Source organism: Choloepus didactylus, assembly GCF_015220235.1.
Source record: "Choloepus didactylus isolate mChoDid1 chromosome 26 unlocalized genomic scaffold, mChoDid1.pri SUPER_26_unloc1, whole genome shotgun sequence".
Lineage (NCBI taxonomy): Eukaryota > Metazoa > Chordata > Mammalia > Pilosa > Megalonychidae > Choloepus > Choloepus didactylus.
The window spans coordinates 856,414-866,056 of NW_023637614.1; the positions used below are offsets into that span (position 1 = coordinate 856,414).

At 42.6% G+C, this 9,643-nt stretch overlaps 1 pseudogene; it reads left to right on the forward strand.

Moving 5' to 3' along the window:
- Positions 1-7,294: 7,294 nt before the first annotated feature.
- LOC119525705 lies at positions 7,295-8,500 on the forward strand (annotated as a pseudogene).
- Positions 8,501-9,643: the final 1,143 nt, after the last annotated feature.

Sequence of the window (9,643 nt, forward strand, 5' to 3'; positions counted from 1 at the left end):
TTCCTTCAGTCTAGAAATTTCTTCTTCCAGATATCCATGTGGCTTGCTCCTCACTGCCTTCAACTCATTGCTTAGAGGTCACCTTAATGAGATACTTTCCTTTACCACTCTGTATAAAATAGCTCCTTTCATTCTCTTTTCCCCTTACCCTGCTTTAATTTTCTCCATAGGACTTATGATCCCCTGACATCTATGTGTTTACTGTTTGCCTTCTGGCATTAAAATGTAAGCTCCACAGTAACCTAAAATATTCAGAATATATAACAAGTTTGAACTTAAAATGTTTGGAAATAGATATGGGGTGAGTAGCTTAAATTTGGGAATATAAGGAATAGTGCTGCATTTTAGTCAAATTTGGCTGAAAGGGGTTGTTTAGAGTCATGTATGTCACTGATTAACACTACAAATTTAAATAAGTTCTTGCATGAACTAGTATAAATGTATGACACTAGAACAAACACTTAATAATAGAGTGGCATGTGAGGAAAAATACCTATTGCAAGCCATGGACTATAATTACCAGTAATACTTTAAAATTCTTTCATCAACATTAACTGGTATGTTACAACAATACTAGGGGTCAATAATCAGGGGAGATAAGGGATATGGGGTATTTGGGATTTTCTTTTTTGTGTGTCTATCTGATAATTTTCTTTTTGGGGCAATGAAAATGTTCTAAAATTGAATGTGATGATTTCACAATTAAGTGATGATACTGTGAGATATTGATTGCATACTTTAGATGGACTATGTGATAAATGAATATATCACAATAAAATCTGCAAAAAATGTAAAAAACAACAATAAAGTATTCTTGCATAGTATTTCTAAGTGTCCCAAAATAGTAAGATGCATCACAGTCATGTAAGATGAGGAAAGATGGAGAAAACTTAAAGGCTGGAGCTGACTCCAAAATAACAGCTCATGCACAATGGACCCTGGATCAGAAAAGAGCATTCAAGAGAAAATTGCTGAATTTCCAATAAGGGCCAAGATTTAGTTAATATTGTAAAAATGCTAATTTCTGTTCCATGATAATGACCATGATTAGGTGAGAGGCTCACTTGTAGGCAAAGGAGTTTCAAAAGTTATAATCTTTTAGGTATTGTGGCACCTTGGCAAGGTGTTTGATTAGGACATGATCCTTTACATATCTTTACACCTATCTGTATGTCTAAAGTGTTTTCACTTTGCTATTCATATTTTTGCTGCTTGGAAGTTGTCTCTAAGGATGGACAGCCTCTTGGAGGTGATGCAATAAGGCTTATGAACTTAAGTCACACTTTTGCTTTACCAGTGTTGCTGAGTATGGTTTCTTTATAATTTAGTTTGGCTTTTGTAAAGTGTTTCCATGAGTTTGTTTTTTGCTTGACATGGGGGAGGTGTTGGTAGTATCAGGTGGAGCTTGTGAGTGGCACTGTGAATCTCTGAGATGATACCTCACATTGATGTGAGGCCTAGGCCCGGGGCACTCATTCCTCAAGCAACACACACTCAGGGAGCTCTTCAAGACGTGAACTCTGTTTTAGGCCCTCAGATGGCCAAAAATATCTGGCCATGTATACAGCTGACTCTCAAATATTTAGAAAATAGAAAAATAGACAGAAAGAATGATATGGAAAATGTGGCAACATGTTAAAAGTTGATAGATCTGGGTATTGGTGTGCAAGATGCGTTGGAATTCTATGGGTTTTGTAATATTTCTGCAAGTACTTTGTGATATTGAAAGCATTTCAAAATAAAAAGCTGAAAGAAAGGACTGTGGAGCACTCCACTCTAGGGTCACTGATGCACCCCTGGAAGAAACATCTCAAACCACTCTCAGACCAGAGGCTCCTCAAATTGCTCCTTCAGGCTTCCCCCATCCTGGTGGCCCTCTCCTCCTCAGAGAACCTGGGAAACATCACCACCCAGTAGCAAAGGGTACATAGATCTTGGAACAAGGGCTCTTTGGAGAAATGGCTGATTACAGGGAGCAGCAGGAAAATGCATGGTGAACTTACAGCATTTTATTGCTAGAAAGTTAAGAAGGGCTCAGTGAGTCAAAGGGATCTATCTAAAGGGGAAAGAAAAGAGCTTATGGGGCCCAATTTGCCAAATCAAAGAAAATTGAAGCATTATTATAAGTAAAGGTATTAACAGATTATGACCTATTTAGATATCAGAAAGCATGAGTCCTTGTTGAAACAAGCAAATACATAATACATAGATACATAAAGTTTTATGAGAAACAGGATATTTTCAGTTTCAAACACTCCAGACCCAAAAATACTTACACAAAGAAGAAAAGGGTAACTTCTCATTGGTGGACCAGGCTAATCAGATGATCTGATGGACACCATCAGTAATGGCTTGACCAAAATCAGGAGTATCTGGCATACTTCTTTGATATTCCACCCAAAGATGAACAATCAGAAGCTCCAGGCACAACCATGAAGGGGGACATGCTACAGAATATGTGACATGCAACAGTCAAAAGTATCAAGTCATGAAAGTCAAGGGAAGACTGGGGAACTGTTCCAAATGGAAGGACATTAAAATGCACCAACTAAAGGCAATGCATCACAGTGAACTGTCTACTATTGGCATCCAGGGACATTATTGGGAAAACTGATTGGACTTTAAAGGGGTTGATGACTAGATGGCGATCATGTTTCACTGTTGATTTCCTGATACCAATGACAGTAATATAGCTGTGTGGAATTCCTTATTTGAGGGAAATACACATATAAGTATTAGGGGAATGATGAGATATGACGTCAATCAATGGTTCAAGGGGAAAAAAGGTTCTTTGTACTGTGTGACTTTTATGTAAGTTTGTTATTGATTCGAAATTAACTGGACAATAATTGTGCTTTCAGGGAAAGCAGAATGTGTCACTGAATGAGTTGAGGCACATTTCATTGCTGATAAATATGCCCACAACACGGACATGCAGAATTGTGGTGAATGAAAGTGGGATATGACTGTCAGTGAGCCTGAGTGAAGGGCCCAGATCTGTAGAGTGGGAGTGGGTGGGAAGAGGGCAGGTGAGAACACTCCTCAGTTGTGTTGACAGACACAGGGCTCAGGGGACAGAGCTGCCCCTACCCCAAGAAGGGCTGCCATCAGACCCAAGATTCCACATACTCTGTGCACCCATGGCAAGTTTCTTCTCTGGTTTCCCATGTCATAACATCATAGCATTTGCTACTCTTGTAAGGATTACTGGCTTATTTGTGTCTCCCATCCTGACCTGTATGGTCCCTCAGGGCACAAAGTTGAGTTTGATCCCCACTGCAACACATGAGCTGCTCTGTGAACACTAATGATTGAGAGAATGGGGGAGGATGATATTGAGGAATTCAATTGACAGGTCCTGAGTCACCCATGTGAAAGCTGAGGAATAAGGCAGGGTCTGGAGCTAGTAGCACCCACTCACGACCCTGTGGGCTTGGCATATCTCTACACCCAACCCTGGGGAATATCCCACACACTTGTTCTCACTGTCTTTACAGAGAGTTCACTGATGCTGTTCTCCCTGATCCCCATGCCCTTCTTCTATCCCAGTCAAGATTAGGTTGCTCCTCCCAGACCCCATCCCAGTGGGCATGAAGGCCTCTCCTAGTCTTGGCCCCTCCTTCCTGAATGTGATCCCACCAGAAGGAAGGTGTGCAGATAAGCTTAGGGGCTTCTGGGAGCAGGGTCAGGGGCTGATTTATGTAATTTCCTTGATTCCCAGCACCAAATTGGCTCTGACAAGTCTACAGTCCATCCCAACTAGATGAGCATGTGGGCAGGTGAGCAGAGACACAGGTGCATCACAAAGACATACCCAGAATCTGGAGTCCACCCCTGGGTCTGCCAGGACTGTCCCAAAAATTCCACTTCCAAGAATTCATCCTGAGAAATAATCAGGAAAAAGAAAAAGGGCAAAGAACAGAGATATCCTCCATAATGTGGCTCATAAAACCAGACCCATATAAGTGACCATCAGTTGGGCATTGACATCTCAGTGCACACCCACTTTGGGAAATGTCAGCCAGGGATGAAAAGGTTGGCCCTAATCTTTACACTCTGACATGGAATGATGTCTGGGATACAAAGTTAAGTTGACTAAAGGGGATATTCAAAACATTTAACTTTAATTGAAGAGAACATTTGGTTTGCAAACACAATGAATTACAACCTGAAGGGAAAATCCCCCATATCCCACCCTGCCTGACCCATCCCCCCCAAGGTTGCTCCTCAGAACTCCAGGAGGATCCCCATGAACACAGAAATAGAAACAAATGTCTCACTCCCTAAGGTAGCTGGGTGGGGAGTTGTACCTTGTGCCATGGGCCAGGAAGGAAGGTGTGAGAAATGGCACATCCTCCTCTCTCTAGAAAGTCCTGAAATGCACTGAACTCACCCCAGGAGCTGGTCTCTCTCTAATCTATTGCTGCCTGAGTGGGAACAGACTTCCATGGGCTCCTTTGGTGGACATTTCTCAAATGCTTTCTCCACTATAGGGAGTAGCCAACTAAATATTCAAACATGGCAGTGGGCTAAAAAAAAGTCCCAGAGCTACACAGGGAATCTGCTCCAGGGAACTCTGGAGACCTCCTTCTTTAATTCAAGATATAGTTTTGTAACTCATCATCTTGAACTGTCAGCCAACCCCTTCCATGCCCCCTGGGGTGTTCCTCAATGGCAGGGCAAGTCTCAGCCCAGATGCACCCCACAAAAAAAAAAAAAAAAAAAACTCAAGGAGCATCTGTGACTCCAAGATGGCACTGTTGGAGACCTAACAATTGGGTAGTTGCATCTGGAGAACCAAACACAGCATCACACCCTGTGGCCAGGCTTTAGGACCCTCCCTTTCAATCTTCTACCCCAGATATTCCCCAGCCACCCCTGGAGCCCTGGGCTTAGAAGTAATTTCCCACAGCATGTGACACCCAGCTCCCCTCCCATTCCCCAGTCTTATCTTCCACCTAGTTCATCTTTGCTGAGGTCATTAACCCAAAGGTTTTAGTACAGCCCATTTTCCATGCCTCCTCAGTGGAAATAGTTGATAGGAGTGAACCAACAGAACATCACAGGAAGGACTCATCTGGGCAGATTGAAGGTGCTTATTCAGCTCCATGTGGACATGATTTGAGGAAGGAGGGAGAGGTGTGAACCAGCTCCAGAGGGCTGGAAAAAGGGACAGAGTGGCAGAAGAGGCTCTATTCCAAGAGCCAAGGAAATCCAATGTAAAAACAGTCACCAGTGAGTACTTCCTACACATCAGGAAACATCCAGATGATTGATCTCCCTCAGGGACAAAACTCTATCCAGTGTTGCTGGTGGGACAATGATGATGATAGACAAGAGGTTAGAGGGGCAGTGTTACACATGCAGGGTCTATGCAACCTGACATGTGAAGAGCAAATTTAGATTGGGTGTCAGATTAGACCCCATCAAGAAGGAATCCTGTGGGTAGGAATGGAAAGGAAGTGAGTGTCCCAAGGTCAGAGCATGCCCAGGCTGTGAAAAGAGAGAATAAGCCACTTGGACCCACTTGGGGTAGGCAAGAGGGAAGGGATGGAAGAAACAGGTGCAGCTGCTTGGCCAGGCCCAGTGATGCCACAGGATCCACCATTCCTCTTCTAGTTTTTTATCTGACAGAAATTAAAGCATATGCACCACCAACTTTGAGTGTGTTCCTGAAGGCTCATAGCAGCTTTATCTGCAATGCACAAAGCAGAACCAACCCCAATATCCATCAATAGGGAGTACATGAACCAACTGTGGCCCATCCATATCATGGAACCCCTCAGCAATAAAGAGGAATGGATTGTGGATAATGTCACATCAATGCATATCCAAACAACTATGCCAAGCTAAGGACACCAGACAAAAGGAAACAGAGGGAGAGAGAGTAAAGCTGTGTGATTCCATTCCAATTGGATGAAATTCTAGAAAATACACATGAATCCACAGTGACAGAATGCACATCAGAGATCCTTGAGGATGGGGACAGAGGGAGGTGGGGGACAGAGAATGGCAGGTGGGAATTCTGCAGTTGGTGGTTGTGCTCATTACCTTAGCCTTGGCTTCAGAAGTGGAAACATGTCAACACATCAAACCATAACAACTGTAGCATCTAAAACTATGAAGCTTATAGTGTCAATTATGCCTCAAAGAAGCTGTGTTTAAGCAGAAGGAAACAAGCTTATCACTTGGAGTGAGTGTGGGCAGGAATCTTTGGAGTATGAAGAGGGAGCAGAAGGAATGAAATGGCCACATGGAGAGGGAATAGCACACAAATGGGTGTGTGGATGGGAGTCCAAGAGTGGTTCATGGTGACAAGAGTAAGGGTGACTACAGGCAAGTAGTGTGGTTTTTCTCACAATGTGGTTCCTTAATCAAGCAGAGCTTGTGATTTGGGGGACAGATTCTGTCCTCCATGGGCACTACCCAGTCCACAGGGATTTCAGCTCCACAATGGGGAGACCCCTGCTCCCAGGGGATGCAGTCCCTGTGAGGACACATTGGGGCATCCACTGGAGGATGGGAGAGGGAGGAACCTACACTAGGCTAACTTGACACACACTCAGCCCTCAGTGCCCCTATCCTCTGTCTCTCCTGTCTTCTGCCATGTCCCCCAGCCCTGGTGAGTTTGGTCATCTTTTCATTTCCATAAACCCACAAGGAAAGTCCAACCTGCCTGGTATGTGGATCAGGCTGTCCCCTCTTAGACCCTTAATCCCCAGCTCTGTCACCTCTAGAGTCATTAGAGGCCTAGGGCTCTGCAGTGATTACATTTGGGGGAAGATGAAATCCAGAGGCTGCAGTGGGGTCTGCATCACCAGATAGCCCCCTACCTGTATGTCTGCTTGTCCACAGATGGTGCCTGGACCCTCTTCCAGATACAAGCTCCAGGTGTTCCCCCAGGGTGGGTCAGTGAATCTTGCATGCAAAGAAATTGCACCACCCACTGCCAGGATGAAGGAACACAGGCTCTGTGGACACAAGCAGGAGCTCATAGCAGAGAGTCAGGTGGCAGCATGGATGTTCATGAGTGCTCAGCCAAGGGCAACAGCCTCACCAAGGGCACCAGCCTCAGCCCTGCTGGGGCCTCATATCTCTGAGAAAGCATGGTCACACCAGCAATCTACAGCACTTTTCTGCTCTGTTGGTCTTTGCTTCCAGAGTCCAAAACAATGTCAGATTTTGCTGTCTTAAAATTTTGATTTGGTGGCCTGCAGCTGAGAAGCAGCAGTGGGAATGGCCATGGCAGTGCATGCACTGGGCCATCCCTCACTGGGGTTTCTCATCAAAGGACATGGATGAAACTGAAAGCTACCAGCCTGTGATGACAAGCAGCCAATATTTTAAAGAAGCAGTAAGAAAATGCCAAAATTCAGCACAGAATTCTGGAGGAAGTGATTCTTCTAGGTTTTCCAGGAAAAGCTACAAACTGGATTACAGATTAGAGGAATATATAGCTAAATCAAAAAAGGAAAAGATGGGAGCTTTGTTAACCCTTGGCCAACTTGGAGAAATCCCTCTAATCCAAATGCCCTCAGATTGTTGATTATAGAAAAAGATCACAGCAATATTCCACATTCCAAAGTGGAACTTGATAAAGAACCCTCAGTGCTTAAGCCCTATTTAAGCAATGACTCTGAAGAAGCTGGAGTGAAGGAAGCTGGCTTAAAAGTCACATGGCTGGGACATGCAACAGTAATGGTAGAAATGGATGAGCTCATAATTCTCATGGATCCCATTTTTAGCCATCATGCTTCACCACCACAGTACATGGGTCCAAAATGCTTTTATCATCCTCCATGCACAATAAGCAAGCTGCCTCCAATAGATGTGGTCCTTATCAGTCAAAACCACTGTGATCACCTGGACTACAGTTCTGTCATTGCTCTGAATGAGTGATTCAGTAATGAGTTGAGATGATTTGTGCCTTTGGGTCTCCTTGACTGGATGCAGAAATACAGCTGAGAGAATATGATTGAGCTGTACCAGTGGGAGGAGAATTGTGTCTCCAGACATGATAAGGTCACCTTTGTCTATCCACCATCCCAGCACTGCTGCAAGAAGACTCTAATGGATGACAATAGGGTTCTGTGGGGCAGCTGGTATGTCTTGAGACCTTGGAATAGCTTCTTTTTTTGCAGGAGATACTGGTTATTGCCCTGCTTTTGAAGAGATAGGAAAAAGATTTGGACCTTTTGGCCTTGCAGCTATTCTTATTGGAGGTTATGAACCCAGGTGGTTTATGAAATGGCAGAACATAGACCCAGAAGAAGCTGTAAGGATTCACACTGATGTTCAAGCAGAGAAATCTGTGGCAATTCACTGGGGAAATTTTGTCTTAGCAAATGAGCACTACTTAGACGCTCCAGTGAAACTGCATGAAGCTCTAGGAAGATACAGACTTATGACTGAAGATTTTTTTGTCTTGAAGCATGGAGAATCAAGATACCAAAATAGTGATGATAAAAACCTTGAATATATAAGAGTACAAGGGCTTTAAATGAAAAAGGCTTCCTCTAATCTGAATTTGAAAAGCAAATGAAAAAACTAAGAAGTTCATCAATATTATGTGTATACATTTGAAACAACCTCAGCAAGTTTGTGTTTTAAGTCTTGTGTAATAACTTGCTTACTAATAGGATTGACAGTTAATATAAATGATGGAAGAAGGTAGGTGGGTCATTTAAATAGTTACTGAGCTCATGTGGATTTTACATCTCATTTTCATGGTATAAGAATAGACATTTCTTTACTAGAGCATTCTATGATAATGGTAGGATTTTCTGAGGAAATGAAAAACTGATTTTAAAGACTCATTGCTATTCTTCTATTCTTCAGGGCCTTGCACAAGATGAATCAAGAGTGTCTACTTAGTTTTTATTTCAGAGGCCTGCATTTGAATAAAAATATATTTCTTATTTTCACATTATAGTGATTGACTACCACAGTCTTACAGACATAGCAGTCCTTGCTCTGTCAAGACAAGCATATATCCCAAATGTTAAGTATTTTTTAAGCATGAAAAACAGGAGTTTGGGTGAGTTACAATTTTTAAAGTTCTACAAATTTTTTATAAGAGAAGAACTCTCTATTTTAGTGCATGTCTACAATTGCCAAGTTAAAAGCCTTCATAGTTGCACAGAGAAAGGGAGGGGTATGGTTTTGAGAACATGATATATGAATTTTTCAATTTTTATTCTAAAAGTCAGACCTTCTAAGCACAAATGTAGCTACAGGGAAATAATTATTTTACAAATATAAATGCAAGTCTTAAATGTTAATAGACCATACATTTTGAATTTTATCTCCATTTTTTTCTATACTCATATTTTTTGGCTTTCTTTAGCCCATTTTTAAAGATACATATAAATGTATTTTATGAATTGAAAAAAATTTGCTTTGTCACAGGTATCATTATGGAAAATTGCAGACCTCACACCAATACTGGGTCTCAGGGACTAAACCTCAGATTTTGTGCACCTCCACCCCATCACCCATTAGGAACCCAAGACATCACAAGCCACAATTGTGGCTGGTTCCTTATGTGGCTGGGATGTTGGCCCTTTGTCCTTTTCATTTTACCTGTCACTTTGGGTTTCACCTTTCACCTTTACATCTGCACATTAGGTTTTATCTTGTCCTC